Consider the following 19,695-nt stretch of genomic DNA (forward strand, 5'->3'; position numbering starts at 1 on the left):
TACAGAAACAATCTGTCTGCCAATTTACAGAGAAATGCATCCAATCTAAATGGGAGGAACTTCATCATGCACCAAGACAATGACCCTAAACACACTGCCAACACAACAACTTCATTAGGGGAAAAAGTGGAAGGTTTTAGACTGGCCAAATCAATCACCAGACCTTAACCCTCCTGAGCATGCCTTTCAGGAGGAGACCGAAGGGAGAATATAAACAACAACTGAAGGAAGTTGCAGTAAAAGCCTAGAAAAGCACCACACAAGAAGAATGCAACAGTTTGGTGATGTCAGTTGGTCACCAGGTGATGCAGTTATTGGAAGCAAGGGATATAGAACAGAATAGTAAATGTTATTTACTTGAAGACTATCTGTTCCAATACTTTTGCTTAACAAAAGAATGGGATGGTCTGCCACAAAAGGTGCCATGTTTAAAGTTGTTTAAAAAATCCAGTTGTAAATACCAGGAAAGCTGAAATTCTGACACACACACCATTTTGAACAATGTAGGACACTTCATTGCCACATTTTAATCACATTTTAGTAGAAGCAGGCATAACCCATGACTTCTTTCATTTGCAGTGTGTCCCATGGCATTTTGGAATTTTCTTGCGTGTATGTGTGAGACCTTGCCTAATCATCTAGGCCTGCAACCTTGTGACACGATTATCCATGTGAAATACTCTTTGGAAATCGGTTGTGATTTTCCCAATAAGCAAGAAGTCAGTCCACTGCAGGGCACCATGGTAGACACAATTCTAGGGTAAATTTTCACTAGCCAACCCACATACACTTTAAAACTCTACACAGACAGAAACTAAAACTAGATCTAAATCCACTTCCTGACCAAAATCTAAAACCCCTTATGCTACACTGTTAAAAGTGCTAAACAAATAAAATTGAACTTCCTATTTCCTGTAAATATGTTTCATTATACATCGTAAAACCCAAGTGTTGACAAATATTAAAGAAAGCAACATTAAACACCTATCCTTTTTGCTGCCTTAAAGGCTTTTGTTTTGGACCAAAGAATCCTCTTGCTTCCTATTTTGTGTCTCAGGCAGCTGTCGGGCAGGGCTAAGCTGGCATGATTCAATACTGTAGCAATTTACAGGCTTTAGTTTGTGTCTAGCAGCTGTCCATTTAAATATCACTCTTCACTCTTTCTTTACTCTTTAATTTTGAGCTGGAAAGAGGGAAAGAGGAAGAAACCTTGAGATAGCAGTCGACTGATATTGGGTTTTACTGATACTGAAAACTAAGTTGGACATTACCTGCCAATAACCAATTAGTCAACCGAAAGTTTTTAAAATTGATACTGAATGAAAACATAACACTGTATATAAGTGAACTTTATCACAAAAATAAACAGAACTGACTGTACCATGAAAATGTATTGTATTTTTTTTAATGAAATAAATATATAAATATGAATTTATATATTAACTATTAATAAATATTAAAGTAAATAAAAGACATACATCCAAACAGAACCAAAAGTAACACTCCAAATAACAAATTAAAAACAGAGACATGCAAAATTAATTAAAAAAAAAACAACAACAAAAAAAACACACACACACTTCAAATAACACAACAAAAATTTTCAGTGATAGTTTTGTTTCACCTCTAGAAGGCGCTCTTGTACTGTATAATGAAAGCGGCCCATACTCATTGCTTCCGCAACGGATGCAACCGGGAAAAACAATTGGCGTGGATTTTTGCAGATAACCAATAGTTCCAGAAATCAGTTATCTGTGCCGATTAATCACCAAACCCGATCAATCGGTCGACCTCAAGAACCCAACTTAAAAGGGAACCCATCCTCTTCTTGGTGACACCCAATGTTGGGGTTATAAATGATTACTTTTCCACAACTATATTTTATAAGGGCAAACAGTATTAAATGTGTTAAAAGGCTATTCAGTATGAGCATATTGTGAATAAATGTCCTCTCATAAGCATAGGAAAGTCTTTTTGATTACAGCAGCAGTTTAATGTCTCCAGTGTCACTCCAGAATAAACCGTAGTCATGCCCAGATGCAAGGTTTCCTAATCCCTGATTACCTCATCAAGCTCATCAGCTCATAATTAAATCCTTAAGGAGCTGCATCAGGTGTACTGGGAGTAGCACAAGCAGGAAGGTGGATCCTGAGATAGGGTTTGTAAAACCCTGAGTTAGTACAAGCCAGAATATAATCTTTTTAAGGCTGTGATGACTGAAAGAGGATTGTTGTATAACTGTCTGTGGTTGCCATTCTCATGTAGGCAAGGGATCTGCTACATGCTACGGGTCCCGATACTGTGGTCATCAGCTCAGACCTGCTCTCTCCTCTGGGAGATCACTATCTAGTGGCCCTTGGGAGCCAGAACACAGGTGAACCCTACTGTTCCTCTTATAAACTATTTATAGTCTAGGTGCATGTCAGGAAGTTATATATAAATAAAGTAGTACATTAGTACAATACTTAAATAAAAGAAAATCTGAAAAAAGACAGTCTTAAACTTGTCCCGTTCTGATCCAAGAACTCTAGCCCTGTATTTAGTCTGTGGTCCGATGAGCTGCCTTTAACAAAATAATTTACATAAATTCAAGTGATTCTCTTTAAAAGTCACAAGAGAGGATCTAGAGAAGCAAGCTGGTTCATGTTTAGAAAACTAAAGTTGCTGAACTATGTAAATTTTTATACATTTATTCGCTCTGTTAGAGTATATGAAAGTACTGAAATACTTTGCTGGGTCTGCATCTGGAACTGCAATTGTTGTGCAGCTTTCACAACGCCATGAAACTTAGTAAGACGGTGCTTCTCATTTCTTTAACTGTACTTTCGTGTTTCATGTCCTTGATTAGAAGCTCCATCTGGCAATCCAAGTGTACAAATCATTAACAGTTGAGTTTGCCAAATGGAGCATCACTTTAAAGAACTGTCCTTTACTGATGACTTGTACAGCCTTATTTCCCAAACCAGATCCCCTAGCAATGTCTACAACTCTCATTCTCACTTTGTCTCCCTCTCTGCAACTACAGTGGATATAAAAAGTCTACACACCCTTCTGTGATGTAAAAATAAAATAAGATAAATCATGTCAACCTATAAATTAAAGTGAAAAACAATAAGAATAATTTTAGGGGGGAAAATGAAAATATGTACAATAACCTGGTTGCATAAGTGTGTACACCCCTAAACTAATACTTAGTTAAAGCGCCTTTAGATTTTATCACAGCATTCAGTCTTTTTGGGTAAGAGTCAGTCAGTTTGGCACATGATAAGATTTTGCCATTCTTTCTTGTAAAAGCATTCTAACTCTGTCAGATTGGCTGGGCATTACCTGTGCACAGCCCTCTTCAGGTCACCCTACAGATTTTTGATTGGATTTAAATCTGGACTCTGGCTTGGACATTCCAAAACCTTGATCTTGTTTTGGTGAAGCAATTCCTTTGTTGCTTTGGAGGTATGCTTCAGGTCATGGTCATGCTGAAAGGTGAAATGTCTTCATCTTGAGTGTTTTAGCAGAAGCCTTACGCTTTTACAATAAAATTGACTGGTATTTGGAGCTATTCATTATACCCTCAATCCTGATTAAAGCCCCAGTTCCACCTGAAGAAAAGCAGCCGTAAAACATGATGCTACCACCAATAGCTTTGCTGTGGGGACAGTGTTCTTTTGGTGATGTCTTGTGGGTTTATTTTGTGCCAAACATATCTTTTTGTATTATGGCCAAACTTTGGGCTGATCAGACCATAACACATTATTCCACATGGTTCTGGGAGATTGGATGTATTTTGTTTTTTTGCTGAAACTTTATCCAGGCTTAGATGGTTTTTTTTTTTTGGGGGGGGGGGGGGGGGTTAAAAAGGCTTCTGTCTTGCCACCCTACCCCATAACCCAGATATATAAAGAATTTGGGAGATTGTTGTCACATGTAGGGTGCAACCAGTACTTGCCAGAAATTGCTGAAATTATTTTAATGTTGCTGTAGGCCTCTTGGCAGCCTCCCTGACCAGTTTTCTCCTGATCTTCTCATAAATTTTAGAGGGATGTCCTGTTCTTGGTAGTGTCACTGTCATGCCATATTTTCTCCACTTGTTGATTATTGTATTCACAGTGTTCCATGGTATGTCCAATGCCTTGGACATTTTTTGTAACCCTCTCCCGATTTCAACAATGAGATCCTGTACCTGCTTTGTAAGCTCTTTGCGGCCCATGGATTTTCTAGTTGGATGTTACCAAGAGGATGTCAGGAAAATCCTATAGGAACAGCTGTACTTTTTGGGGGGAAATCAGTCACTAACTGAGGGCAGGTGTATGCTAATTAGTATTTAACATGAGTTTGAAAGTGATTGGATGATTCTGAACACACATTTCCAATTATAAAACACTGTGCACACTTATGTGTAAGCTGGGTAGTGGAAGTTTTTTTTTTGTTTTTCTTTTTTTTCACCTTAAAACATTTCTGGTTGTTTGTCACTTTTGATTTTTTTTTTTTTTTTTTTTTTTATGTTGCAATTTCACAATAAAGGTGAAAAACATTCTGGCATGATTTAATTGTTGGTTGGTGGGAAAGCATTTGCAAATTGTACATTAAATGCTGTTGTTAGTGGTGAAACTTTTGTTAGTGGTATGCTTAAAAGAGAGTGGGAAATTATGCCGGTCCAACCCTAAAATGTGTTTGTAGGAATATTCCAGTTGGGATACTAAAACTAAGGTTCATCAGTATTCTTCCAGCTTTGTTTCTGGAGAAAAGCATTTAATATTCTTGGGTGGTCTTTACAGTAATACATATTAAAGCATTTGTATTTATTTAAGGGGTGTATGTAGCAGGCTTAACAAGTAGTATGGTTAATGTGTGCACATGCATTATTTGGTGCATAGTTATGGCTAGTTTAACGTTTAGTTACACGTGAACAACATTTCTGCTGTATATTTCTGCTGAACATTTCTGCTGAACTAAACATTTCTGCTGAACATTTCTGCTGAACTAAACATTTCTGCTGAACATTTCTGCTGAATATTTCTGCTGGACATTTCTGCTGAACATTTCTGCTGAACTAAACATTTCTGCTGAACTTTTCTGCTGAACTAAACATTTCTGCTGAACATTTCTGCTGAACTAAACATTTCTGCTGTACATTTCTGTTGAAAATTTCTGCTGGACATTTCTGCTGAACATTTCTGCTGGACATTTCTGCTGGACATTTCTGCTGAACTAAACATTTCTGCTGAACATTTCTGCTGAACATTTCTGCTGAACTAAACATTTCTGCTGAACATTTCTGCTGAACATTTCTGTTGAACATTTCTGCTGGACATTTCTGCTGAACTAAACATTTCTCTGAACATTTCTGCTAAACATTTCTGCTGAACATTTCTGTTGAACATTTCTGCTGAACTAAACATTTCTGCTGGACATTTCTGCTGAACACGTCTACCAAACATGTCTGCTGAACATCACCTTTTTTCTTCTCTCCTCCCCTCCCTTTCCCAAATATTCCATTGAGAAAAAGAAAAAAAAAAGAAAAAAAAAAAAAACAAGTCCTGTACATTTATGACCTCTGGTAACACTGTCTGATCTGAATGTGTGATCTTTCCTGGAAGTTGTCTGTCTGTGTGAGATAGAGACGTGTTTTCTGGGGTGGTTTTGCTGTTGATGAGACTGTTGTGAAACGTGTTTCTCCTGGTATTAATCACACACAAATGTATACCTTTTTGTGGTATAAGAGAATGTTTGTTTCTGAAATTACTTTTTGTTTATTGTTTTATTTTGAAGCTTAAGGATGGTTTAGGTGAAATATGTCTGATATAAGAAAAACTGTATCAAATGGTTAATATTGGGTATATGTGTGTTACTATGTGGGGGGTTTTGTTTTGTGTAACTGGCTGACAGTCAAGTCGTGTACATTTATGACCTCTGGTAACACTGTCTGATCTGAATGTGTGATCTTTCCTGGAAGTTGTCTGTCTGTGTGAGATAGAGACGTGTTTTCTGGGGGGTTTTGCTGAGCAGAATGCTTACAAATGTGTTTATGTTAACGAATTAAGGAGAGAGTCGTGCATCTCAGTGTTTAAATAATGGTTAAGACGTTGTAGTTAAAACACAGAAGAACCTCTGCAACGATCTGTTACAATGTCTGCTCTGAGAAATCCTAATACCCCTAGAAGAATGCTGTGTATTCACCGACAAGGGGACCTGTTGAAATGAGAGAGAACCTGACTTCTGCTCCAAGAAAAAAACCAAGATGTTAGTTTGACAATTTATCCATGAAGATATTGTAAAGATGTTGTTGTTTAACCCTGAGCAGGGCGTCAACAACTCCGAACATCGTCTCTTAAGTCCGAGGGTTCTTTAGGAGGTAGAAAAAACATTTAAAGATGATGTTTTAAAAGAAACAGATGTTTTGTCCATAATGGTAAAAGAGAAAAATGGTTGTACTCCAATGTGAAATAAATTAGTGGAGACACACTGATTACATTTCTGTTCCACAGTCTAGAAGGATCCCCACCCTTAATGTAGTGTGAAAAATGTACACACCCTCCGTGACTACATTACTTGAGGTTTAAACATTTTTATTTTGTGATGGCAGCAAGACAAAACTGCTGTACATTTGGTAGCAGTCATATACACTACAAGCCAAAGGTATAGAAGCAATCGAGTTATTTTTAAAGGTTCCAAAATAATTTAACAGTTAAGGCATATTTCCAACAGAACAGAACATTAGACATTTAATGTAAACTAGTGTAAAAAATTTCTCTGAAATATTTCAGTGAAAATATTTTTCCATATTAAATGCATTATATTAGAAAAGATAGTACAGTCTTTGTTGATAAGTTACAAACTCATAATTTATAATAATTTGTTTAGGAGCATCTGAATCTGGCAAATAGCTTTTATTCCATTTTGGCATAAAATAAAAGTTAATAAACAAATTAGGAAGAAATGACTTGTACACTGCTGCTGTGAATATTAAGTGAAACCATTTTGCAACTTCAGCATGATCCATAGAGTAACAGAAACTTATGGCAACTTACTTACAGTTGCAAAGACATGTCCTTGTGCAGGCTTACCTTCACACCAAGATTGCCCCATTGCCCCCTCTTCTCCCGTATCAACGTATAAGAAAAGGCAAAAAGTAATATAAGATATATAAGAACATATTTAATAAAATATAAGTCATTATAAGGAAAAACATAATAATATTATTTAACAAGGTCTGCCATTCAGCCTCTTAATTGTAAGAGCATTATCAGTATTGTACGGCAGTTGGGACAGTAGTTAGCTTTCAGAAGTCAGATGAAAAACAACTTTTTAAGCCACAGTGCCAAACTACTGGCAGAATATTTTGATCCTTATTTTTCAGCCTGAAGGACTGGCATTTATGTAATAGACAGATGGCACAGCCATACACTTGGTCAGAGGATTTAGGAATTTCTTTAAGAAAGGTTCATTGTTTTTGTTCTTTTATCATATCATATATAGTATCTTACAAAAGTGAGTACACCCCTCACATTTTTGTAAATATTTGATTATATCTTTTCATGTGAGAACACTGAAGAAATGACACTTTGCTACAATGTAAAGTAGTGAGTGTACAGCTTGTGTAACAGTGTAAATTTGCTGTCCCCTCAAAATAACTCAACACACAGCCATTAATGTCTAAACCACTGGCAACAAAAGTGAGTACACCCCTAAGTGAAAATGTCCAAATTGGGCCCAAAGTGTCAATATTTTGTGTGGCCACCATTATTTTCCAGGACTGCTTTAACCCTCTTGGGCATGGAGTTCACCAGAGCTTCACAGGTTGCCACTGGAGTCCTGTTCCACTCCTCCAAGACGAAATCACGGAGCTGGTGGATGTTAGAGACCTTATTCTCCTCCACCTTCCGTTTGAGGATGCCCCACAGATGCTCAATAGGGTTTAGGTCTGGAGACATGCTTGACAGTCCATCACCTTCACCCTCAGCTTCTTTAGCAAAGCAGTGGTTATCTTGGAGGTGTGTTTGGGGTCATTATCATGCTGGAATACATGCTCTGCTTCAGTATGTCACAGTACATGTTGGCATTCATGGTTCCCTCAATGAACTGTAGCTCCCCAGTGCCGGCAGCACTCATGCAGCCCCAGACCATGACACTCCCACCACCATGCTTGACTGTAGGCAAGACACACTTGTCTTTGTACTGCTCACCTGGTTGCCGCCACACACGCTTGACACCATCTGAACCAAATAAGTTTATCTTGGTCTCATCAGACCATAGGACATGGTTCCAGTAATCCATGTCCTTAGTCTGCTTGTCTTCAGCAAACTGTTTGCGGGCTTACTTGTGCATCATCTTTAGAAGAGGCTTCCTTCTGGGACGACAGCCATGCAGACCAATTTGATGCAGTGTGCGGCGTATGGTCTGAGCACTGACAGGCTGACCCCCCACCCCTTCAACCTCTGCAGCAATGCTGGCAGCACTCATGCATCTATTTCCCAAAGACAACCTCTGGATATGACACTGAGCACGTGCACTCAACTTCTTTGGTCGACCATGGCAAGGCCTGTTCTGAGTGGAACCTGTCCTGTTAAACCGCTGTATGGTCTTGGCCACCATGCTGCAGCTCAGTGTCAGGGTCTTTGCAATCTTCTTATAGCCTAGGACATCTTTATGTAGAGCAACAATTCTTTTTTTCAGATCCTCAGAGAGTTCTTTGCCATGAGGTGCCTTGTTGAACTTTTAGTGACCAGTATGAGGGAGTGTGAGAGCGATGACACCAAATTTAACACACCTGCTCCCCATTCACACCTGAGACCTTGTAACACTAACAAGTCACATGACACCGGGGAGGGAAAAATGGCTAATTGGGACTAATTTGGACATTTTCACTTAGGGGTGTACTCACTTTTGTTTCAAGCGGTTTAGACATTAATGGCTGTGTGTTGAGTTATTTTGAGGGGACAACAAATTTACACTGTTACACAAGCTGTACACTCACTACTCTACATTGTAGCAAAGTGTCATTTCTTCAGTGTTGTCACATGAAAAGATATAATCAAATATTTACAAAAATGTGAGGGGTGTACTCACTTTTGTGAGATACTGTACTTACTTTGGTTAGTGACTTAAACTGTTTTATTAGGTGGTGACAGATTTGGTTAACAGGGATTGATGATAGATGAAGATTAAGTTGGTATACGTGTACAAAATAAAAACTGTCTATATGTATATTTGTCTGCTATGTATCTGTTTAAACACTACTTTAACAGCGATATAAAGAGAGAGAGATACCCATTAACTAATTCATAGAACCCCTTTCTACCTTTTCAAGTTCGTTATACATGTTTATTTTCAAGCATCGTGTTCAGACATTGCAAATCATTAGTCTGAAGGTTACGGGTTCCTTAGATTTTTGCTTCTTCAGCATAAAAATGTCTAAAGAAAGACTAAACTCAGAAACAATATAAGTGGCTGGCTGTGATCAGAATAAAAGGCAATGTGAAATGTGACTTAATTCCCAATGAGATTTCTATATGTTCCATATGACCTGTCCACAGTATATGCCATTAATTCCTAGTTTCCAGCCATCATTACACACGGGAGAGGAAATCTCGTTCATCAGATGTGTGATGTACATCTAGACAATCTGATAACAAACTACACACAACATTTATGTTGAGAAAATTCAGCTTGCTCTTTGTTCCCAAATAACATTGGACCAGATCCATAGTTTACATCATCTGCCCACACGTATTTAATCCGTATTACAAGTACTGAACAAGTTAGAGGAAGAGAACATGTAGATTTACTGTTCATTGGAACTTTATTGTTTATTTGGATCTGTCTTGATTCATTTTCACATTCAGTTTTTTTTTTTACTCATTTCATTATTATTTTTTATGAAGTACCTTCAACCTAGGAGAGTCTGGCATCTAAGATAACATATGAATGTAGGAACATGGATTTTCACCATGCGCTCCACTGGCCCCCTAGTTGAAAAGAAATTCAAACATGTTAAATCTTCAAAGGTCAGGCAGTGCAGGAGTAAAGAAAATAAAAGCGCATCACCTGTTTAGATTATATCTATGATTAAGTTCACATTCAATTAAGAAATGAAGCTCATGTTAAGGCTATTTCTTGTACAGATGTCTTTAGAAGAAATTGATGACCAATTCCCTAGGCATTGTGCCTCAATTTAAAATAAACACACACATGCAGATACAGAAGGTATGATATTGAGGCAAGACAGGAATATTTTAAATGAAATTGATCATATCTATTAACTATCATATCTATTTAATATATCCAATTAAAAAACTTATTAAGATTACTGTGCTAGTGAGTATGTCAGATGTTCTCTGACCTTTTTTACTTGCTCTAACAATACCAGATGGGAATGATAATTTTTTTTTATGACAAACCTTCTTCTCACTACAATATAGTTCTGTTTAAAAACAGTTTTGTCCTAACAAATCCTTCACAAGATGTGGATATATTTCAACATGGAAGGAAAAGTAAAGAGCTAACTTATTTTGACCCAGATACAGCTTATTTGAAACAAATAAAATCCCCAACAAGGGAACTACTGAAACAACACCATGAACACTCCTAGATTCCACCTGTTTATAATAAGGATAATGAATTGTTGCAATTCCTGGTTGAGCTTTGAAAGATCAGGAGCAGCATTATCAACATGGCATTGAGTATCACCAAAATACTGAGATGTTACTTGAACTTCGTTCGTCAGACAGCCAAGCCTAGTCTACTAGTGTCCTGGAGGACGCTGTTGGAACACTGAATGGGTTTGACAGAACATTCTTTCAACCTCAACTTAGACAATTTTAAAACATGCAGTTAGAAGTGTCATGCCCTCCTCCAGCTAGCTCTAAATTTGTTCTGCTTCCACAGCCTTCTGCTTACCGACTCCTGACTATGGCTATCACAGATAGTTGTGTGTTCATGTAATTTTCTGCAGATGCATGTTGTAGTATTGAATTTATGTTGTCTATGAATCTGATTAATCTCTTGTAGGATGCATTTGGGTGTGTAAATTAACCACTAATAAAGTGTTTTAGTTTACTGATGTTCATTCACTCAGCTCAAGCAGGAAATTCCTGCTGATATCTATATTACTACTTTCCATGCCACGTCATTATCTCCACCACCTTTCAAACAAAGGGATGCCAGTGTATTGCCTAACCCTAACCTTACTGAGTGTGAGGCTCACAATCCTTGTGGACAGGCTGAACTGCAGGAAGGAGTTGTTAACACGACAAGGTTATGGTCTGAACTACCAAGTGGGGGTAGTGTAATAACTCTGAGATCTACAGTACAGTAATGAGTTTATCTATATTTACTCAAACCTCTATATAGGAATAGTAAATTGGTGTGTGATTTCATGAAAATAAAAGTAGGTTCTGTATGAATAAGAAACAGAGAAAGACCATTTTCTGAAAGGAGTCGCATGGAAAGATTGCAGATGGCTAATTCTATGCCAGTATTTGGACTGCTGGGTGCCAAACCTCATGAAATGTGTCTCTGTTGCTGTAAAGCTTCATTATAATGCAAATTAGTTCCATCAATGAATCATCATGCTGTAGAGATTTGTTTAAGTCAATTAGTTTCACATCATATGAAGAAAAACGTAACTCCATACATTAATACATTAGATATATTTTAGACTAACATTACTATACCATTCTGTCTGAAAATTAAGCTTAGTTTTTGACAGGGGTTTGAATGTTTTCAGATAGAGAGTATATATTTATAAGCAAAATGCTCAGCTATAGATCTAATACATTTCCGGACTTTTCTGGGTGTTTAAAACTAGTTGTATGTAAAAGCTTGTTCAAAGTACTCCGAGATATAATTCCACAGCCTATGATGAAAATATGGAAATACGTGCCATGCAAAAAGTAATGACAATGAACTCATTCGTCTTATCTGGACTTCTGATACTTTTCTGGTGGAACAGATCATGGCTCCCAGATCATGGCTCCCATGGCTCAATGTGGTCACATTCTGTGTTATGTTGTTCATAGATGAATGCCCCAGATTATATGGAATCCATGGTGCCAAGGTTTGTGGCACATTATCTGCAATCATGGGAAACATCTCATATCTCAAATTTTCTTTGATTTTTAACATTTATTTATTTATTTATTAATGCAATGCAGATTTAAAGGATTTAAGAAGCTCCAATAAACAGTAAATCTACATGTTCTATTCCTCTAACTTGTTCAGTACTTGTAATACAGATTAAATACGTGTGGGCAGATGATGTAAACTATGGATCTGGTCCAATGTTATTTGGGAACAAAGGGCAAGCTGAATTTTCTCAACATAAATGTTGTGTGTAGTATGTTATCAGATTGTCTAGATGTACATCACACATCTGATGAACAAGATTTCCTCTCCCGTGTGTAATGATGGCTGGAAACTAGGAATTAATAGCATATACTATAAAAAGTCATATAGAACATATAGAAATCTCATTGGGAATTAAGTTAGCTGTCACATTGCCTTTTATTCTGATCACAACCAGCTACTTACATTGTTTCTGAGTTTAGTCTTTCTTTAGACTTTTTTATGCTGAAGAAGCAAAAATCTAAGGAACCCTTAACCTTCAGACTAATGATTTGCAATGTCTGAACACGATGCTTGAAAATAAACATGTATAACGAACTTGAAAAGGTAGAAAGGGGTTCTATGAATTAGTTAATGGGTATCTCTCTCTCTTTATATCGCTGTTAAAGTAGTGTTTAAACAGATACATAGCATATAAATATACATATAGACAGTTCTTATTTTGTACACGTATACCAACTTAATCTTCATCTATCATCAATCCCTGTTAACCAAATCTGTCACCACCTAATAAAACAGTTTAAGTCACTAACCAAAGTAAGTATATGATATGATAAAGAACAAAAACAATGAACCTTTCTTAAAGAAATTCCTAAATCCTCTGACCAAGTGTATGGCTGTGCCATCTGTCTATTAAATAAATGCCAGTCCTTCAGGCTGAAAAAGAAGGATCAAAATATTTCCTAATTTGTTTATTAAATTTTGTTGTATGCCTAAATGGAATAAAAGTTATTTGCCAGATTCTAAACAAATTATTATAAAGTATGAGTTTGTAACTTATCAACAAAGACTGTACTTTCTTTTCTAATATATGGAAAAATATTTTCACTGAAATATTTCAGAGAAATTTTTTACACTAGTTTACACTAAATGTCTAATGTTCTGTTCTGTTGGAAATATGCCTTAACTGTTAAATTATTTTGGAACCTTTAAAAATAACTCGATTGCTTCTATACCTTTGGCTTGTAGTGTATATGACTGCTACCAAATGTACAGCAGTTTTGTCTTGCTGCCATCACAAAATAAAAATGTTTAAACCTCAAGTAATGTAGTCACGGAGGGTGTGTACATTTTTCACACTACATTAAGGGTGGGGATCCTTCTAGACTGTGGAACAGAAATGTACTGTGTGTCTCCACCGATTTATTTCACATTGGAGTACAACCATTTTTCTCTTTTACCATTATGGACAAAACATCTGTTTCTTTTAAAACATCATCTTTAAATGTTTTTTCTACCTCCTAAAGAACCCTCGGACTTAAGAGACGATGTTCGGAGATGTTGACGCCCTGCTCAGGGTTAAACAACAACATCTTTACAATATCTTCATGGATAAATTGTCAAACTAACATCTTGTTTTTTTTTTCTTGGAGCAGAAGTCAGGTTCTCTGTCATTTCAACAGGTCCCCTTGTCGGTGAATACACGGCATTCTTCTAGGGGTATTAGGATTTCTCAGAGCAGACATTGTAACAGATAGTTGCAGAGGTTCTTCTGTGTTTTAACTACAACGTCTTAACCATTATTTAAACACTGAGATGCACGACTCTCTCCTTAATTCGTTAACATAAACACATTTGTAAGCATTCTGCTCAGCAAAACCCCCCAGAAAACACGTCTCTATCTCACACAGACAGACAACTTCCAGGAAAGATCACACTTTCAGATCAGACAGTGTTACCAGAGGTCATAAATGTACACGACTTGACTGTCAGCCAGTTACACAAAACAAAACCCCCCACATAGTAACACACGTATACCCAATATTAACCATTTGATACAGTTTTTCTTATATCAGACATATTTCACCTAAACCATCCTTAAGCTTCAAAATAAAACAATAAACAAAAAGTAATTTCAGAAACAAACATTCTCTTATACCACAAAAAGGTATACATTTGTGTGTGATTAATACCAGGAGAAACACGTTTCACAACAGTCTCATTAACATAAACACATTTGTTGGGGGAGATCCCCCACAATACACAAACCCCCCCACCCCAGGAAAGGAAGGACACAACCCAGACATACATGACCCTCTGATACAGTCGATAGGGTTACCCCCACCCCTGGTCATAAATTAGGTGTGCCTACAGAACTGTTGGTCAGGGGAACACAAAGGGTCATAAATCAGCACACTACTTTGATTGACAGTTTGACAGAAAGTGTATGATATAACTACTGCTACTGCTGTTTAACTGTTTAATAATAACATATAAGCCAAAGATTTACCATGCCATTTGTGCCCTCTCCTTATTAGTGTTGTAAATATACTTAACAGTTTAAATGTGGTCTGAAAAACAAGAATTACAGATGAAGCTTTTGTTGATATAAATTATACCATGGAGCAGTTAATGTATTCATAGTAACAACAAAGGTGTTGTATGTATTTTCAGGTTGCCAATGGCAATCTCTGACGTGTGTTCATGTACGTTTCAGTGACAACATGACAGTAAACAGAAGCAGAGGATCCGATTGGACATTACCAAAGTAGATGCTGTGTTTCTGGGAACAAGGGATCTGTTTGTTGCTATGCAGCTGGCGTGGACACACAAACACCCTAATGACCTCAACGTATGATTCAACTCGAATGCAACATGTTCTGCTTATTATTTTAGCTGATTAGTCATAGTCATCCTAAAAGTCATTTTAAATAGCACCTTCAAAAATAATAATAATCAGTGATGAGTGAGATGGTGCTTCTCAGTTCTTTAATTGTGTCATTTCCTTGATTAACACTCACTTCTGGCAAAGTGATCAGAAAAAAAAACTAATTAACAGTAGCGTTTACCCAAACCCCAACAATGTCTTTATACTGCTTCATTTTTAGCCCAGTGACATGCTTTTTTATAATACATGGTATGGTAAAGAATGGTAGGGGTTAAAATGATTAATATGAGTCAGTAGTTATGACATGTAAATATAGAACATAGCATAATAATAATGTAGAGAAAGCAATTACACACAAACACACTGAAAGTCAGAGAGGGAGCTGCATTGATTCTTCTTTATTTAGTTCAAGTCTTTATTTAAGTCACGAGCTTCAAGTGTGTATGTTCTTCTATACTCTTTCCCTATCACCTCCAAGCATGCTAAAGTTAGTTCAGGTTAATTCCCTGCTATAGCTATGTTGGTAAATTAGTCTTGGTCTACTTACTTCTAGCCCAAATCGAGATCAAATTTATGGGCCATGTCATTACATGTAGTCACTTGATAGGACTTTATTAGAAAGATCTGTACACAGGAGTCATTCATGCAGTTATCCAGTCAGCCAATCATGTGGCAGCAGCACAATGTATAAAATCATGCAGATACAGGTCAAAAGCTTCAGTTCTCTGTAAACTTTAGAGACTGTTGTGTGTGAAAATCCCAGAAGATCAGGAGTTTCTGAAATACTCAAATCAGCCCTTCTGGCAGCAACAGCCATGCCACATTTAAGGTCACAGAGATAACACTTTTCTCCCTGTTCTGATGCTTGACATGAACATTAACTGAAGCTCTTGATCTGTATCTGCATTATTTTTTGCATTGAATTGTTGCCACATGATTGGCTGATTGGATAACTGCATGAATGAGCAGATGTACCTATTAAAGTTGATGACGTGTTTTGTGTTACACTTGACACTATGTCTAATATCAACTGTAAGACCAATGTAGACTTAGAGTAACATCTCCATGGCACCAGTATTTCACTTATGGATCTGTGAAAGATGAAGACAGAAGCCACATTGTAGACAGCAAAGAGCTTCAGAAACATTTGGATCTCTACAGCTGCACTTTAGCTGCAGACATCACACTTTATCTTTTGTGGTGTTTTAACAGAAAGCCTGTGAGAAGACTGCTTCTGTGGTACAGCATGTCATTAGGAGAAGCATCACCTACGCCAAGGGTAGGAAAAAAATCCCATAATACCATAATAAAAAGGCACTGGGCTATAGACAGTGGGAGTGACAGGAACAGAGTATTATGTGAGTGTATTTTTGCCAAGCTCTTGCCTGAAATGATTCTCTCATTTTCACCTTCAGAGGCAGCTGGTCGTGACCAGAGACCGAGCACTGCACAGCTGGAGCTGAGAATGATGCAGAGTAATTGGACATTGAGGATCCTGCTATAGCGCCATGGTGCTCTAGTGTTTCACTTCCTTCCTCGTCCAGAGTGCCCTGGAAGCCCTGGCATGCAAAAGCAATCTCAGTAACCAGATAATAACTAAAGCCAGGCTGGCATTTGTGTTCGACTTCAGTACTGTATAAAGATGGAGCTGTTTTTAATATTTTAATAGAATAATGTGAGTGACAGAAGTCCTGATCAGGATTTGCTGTAACCAGCTGATCATTTGTATGCTGCTAAAAAGGTTTTAATTTAAATAAAACCACACTACTAGCACACCACAACAATTTATTCATAATGCTTCCTCATTGTAAACTAGATGGCAGTTAGACACCACTTCCTGATTGGGAATAGGACATGATTTGCTTATAGTGCACCTGTTCACATTTACAATCATCTCATTGTAAAATAATGATTATTATGCTTCTCCCTTCTCCCCGTCACATGAACCTTGGGACCTGAAAATGCTGCAGAGTATTAAAATAAAATAATAAAATGAATACATGAACCTTTGTACAAGTATTAAATGTCCAATTTACAATATAGCAGAAAAATGACCTTTTTTTTTTTTTTTTTTAGCAAATACATGTCTATAACTGTCTACCCTTCATTTATGTTTATGTGCTGATCCGCCAGATGTTTTGTGTACAGCAAATAAAGATAATTACAAGATAAGATAATTCTACTGTATTTCTCAAGAACATTGTTATTCCTGTGAGGTTAGCGATTCACCTGAAGACCATTTTACTTATAAGGGTGAAGAAATGTAAAGTAGAAAAATAAATCAACTGTAAAATGCTGTTTTGAAATATGCATAAAATAATTTATGATCAACTAAAGCTTGTACTATAATCCAGTGTCAGCATATAAAGAGGAACCCTGAATAGTGGTTATTAATTTTAACTGGTTCCTGTTGGCTCTTCTCCACCTGTGTGGTTAAGAATAACGGTCTTTAACAATGTGAACAGATAGTTCTTTTTTTTTTACGCTGTTCTGTCTCAGGCATTACATGACATTATACTTTAATTACTTATAGTTAAAACATGCAGAAAATCTACCTGCTGAAATTTAAAAAATTATTTTTATAAATAAATTTTTGCTTATTTTCATGAAGGGTGCCAGTAATTCTGCAGGGCATTGTAACACTAATGTTAGCTAGCTGACGGGCCAACTACTTTAGTCTAAGTGGAAACTAGACAGTGAGCAAAAATTTTAGAAAAACACTGCTGACAGCTGTTTGTATTTTTCCCCCTTTCATATACCTTAATCATATCAGCAACCATATATTGGTCATATACACAGAGCAGTCATAACATTAAAACCACCTGCGTAATACTGGGTAGGTCCCCATTGTGGTTCCCATGGACTCCACAAGACCTCTAAAGACCTCCATTTGCTGTGGTATCAGACACCAAGACTTTAGCAGCAGATCCTTTAAGTCACCAAATGTTTTCTTTTACATCATGTGTAAAAGAATCATCACATGATTAATCAGACCAGGCCATCATGTGTAAATGAATCATCACATGATTCATCAGACCAGGCCACCTTCTTCTATTTCTTCATGGTCCAGTTCTGATGCTCATGTGCCCACTGTAGACGCTTTCAGAGGTGTACAGGGTTCCGCATGGACACTCTGACCAGTCTATGGCTACACAGCTCCATACACAGCAAGCTGCAATGCACTGTGTTCTCTGACATCTTTCCATCATAGCCAGCATTAACTTTTTCAGAAATTTGAACTACAGTAGCTCTTCTGTGGAATTGGACCAGACAGACTAGCCTTCGCACCCCATGCACATCAGTGAGCCTTGAGCGCCCATGACTCTGTAACCAGTTCACCAGTTGTCCTTCCTTGGACCACTTTTGGTAGGTACTAACCACTACGTACCGGGAACACCCCACAAGACCTGCTGTTTTGGAGATCTGACCCAGTCGTCTAGCCATCACAATTTGGTCTTTGTCAAAGTTGCTCAGATCCTTAAGCTTACCCATTTTCCTGCTTCCAACACATCAACTTCGAGAACCGACTGTTCACTTGCTGCCTAATATATCCCACTCTTGACAGATGCCAATGTAATGAGATAATGAATGTTATTCATGTTACCTGTCAGTGGTTTTAATGTTATGGCTGATCGGACTAGTGTTGATCATAATGTAATTTTATTTCCCTCAATTCATCAGCCTGTAGATATACGAAAGTTATTTCACATGAATGCAGGCCATGTGAGAAGATTTTGTTGGGTTAAACAAACATTTGTAGAGACTGACCTTTAAGTCTTGAGTTCTTCTGAGTTACAGCTAAGTAAATAAGAGTTATTAGAACACATTACTAAACACCATCAAGGAGAGGCAGAGTCAGAAGTTGATTGATAGGGCAGATGGAAGTTAGTAATCAAAAAAAAGTTTATATCTTAAACTTTAAACCTTAAACAGTTCAATAACAACTCACCATATACTACAAGTCTGAACACTGATTACTGATTATTAACCTCGAGTTAATTTTTATGCCTTATCCCCAGGTGTAGGAAGTAAACTATTTAAACATAGCAAATCTAATTATTCCCCTTTCATACAATATATGGCCAAATGTTTGTGGACACCTCACCATCACACCCATATGTGGTTCTTCCCCAAACTGTTGCCAGACAGTTGGAACCACACAATTGTATAGAATGTCTCTGGATGCTATAGCATTACGATTTCCCTTCACTGGAAATAAGAGGATCAAACCTGCTCCAGCATGACAATGCCACAGCAAATGGGGACTAAAGCTGGAAAGGAATGTTCAACAAGCACATATGGGTGTCTGATACAGTACACACCAAATACCATAGAATCCAATGGCTGATACAGCACCCACCAAATACCAAAGCAACAAATGGCTAATACAGTAGGGAAAAGAAAGATTCCCAGACTACTTAAATGTTAGTGCATTTATTAAATAGATGAGATGTGCAATAGTTTGTTTTTTTTATGGGGGATGGTACTCAACAGCCACCTACAGCTGGCAGGTGATAAAATTTTCATAGAATTTGATTGCTAAACAAAGCAGTCGATTTGGCATCAATAAACCACTACAAAATTTGCATTTGTTTTGCATACTTTTGGCAAAGGCGTTCTTTCAATATATATAGTAGGTTAACAAACTCTGTTACATCTTAAAGATGTTTTTCACAAAAGCAGAAGTCATTATTATGTTGTTTTGAGAGGCTTTCTCACTTGCGCACACACTGCACACACATGCAGTT

The sequence above is a fragment of the Ictalurus furcatus genome, chromosome 6, assembly GCF_023375685.1.
Source record: "Ictalurus furcatus strain D&B chromosome 6, Billie_1.0, whole genome shotgun sequence".
Classification (NCBI taxonomy): domain Eukaryota; kingdom Metazoa; phylum Chordata; class Actinopteri; order Siluriformes; family Ictaluridae; genus Ictalurus; species Ictalurus furcatus.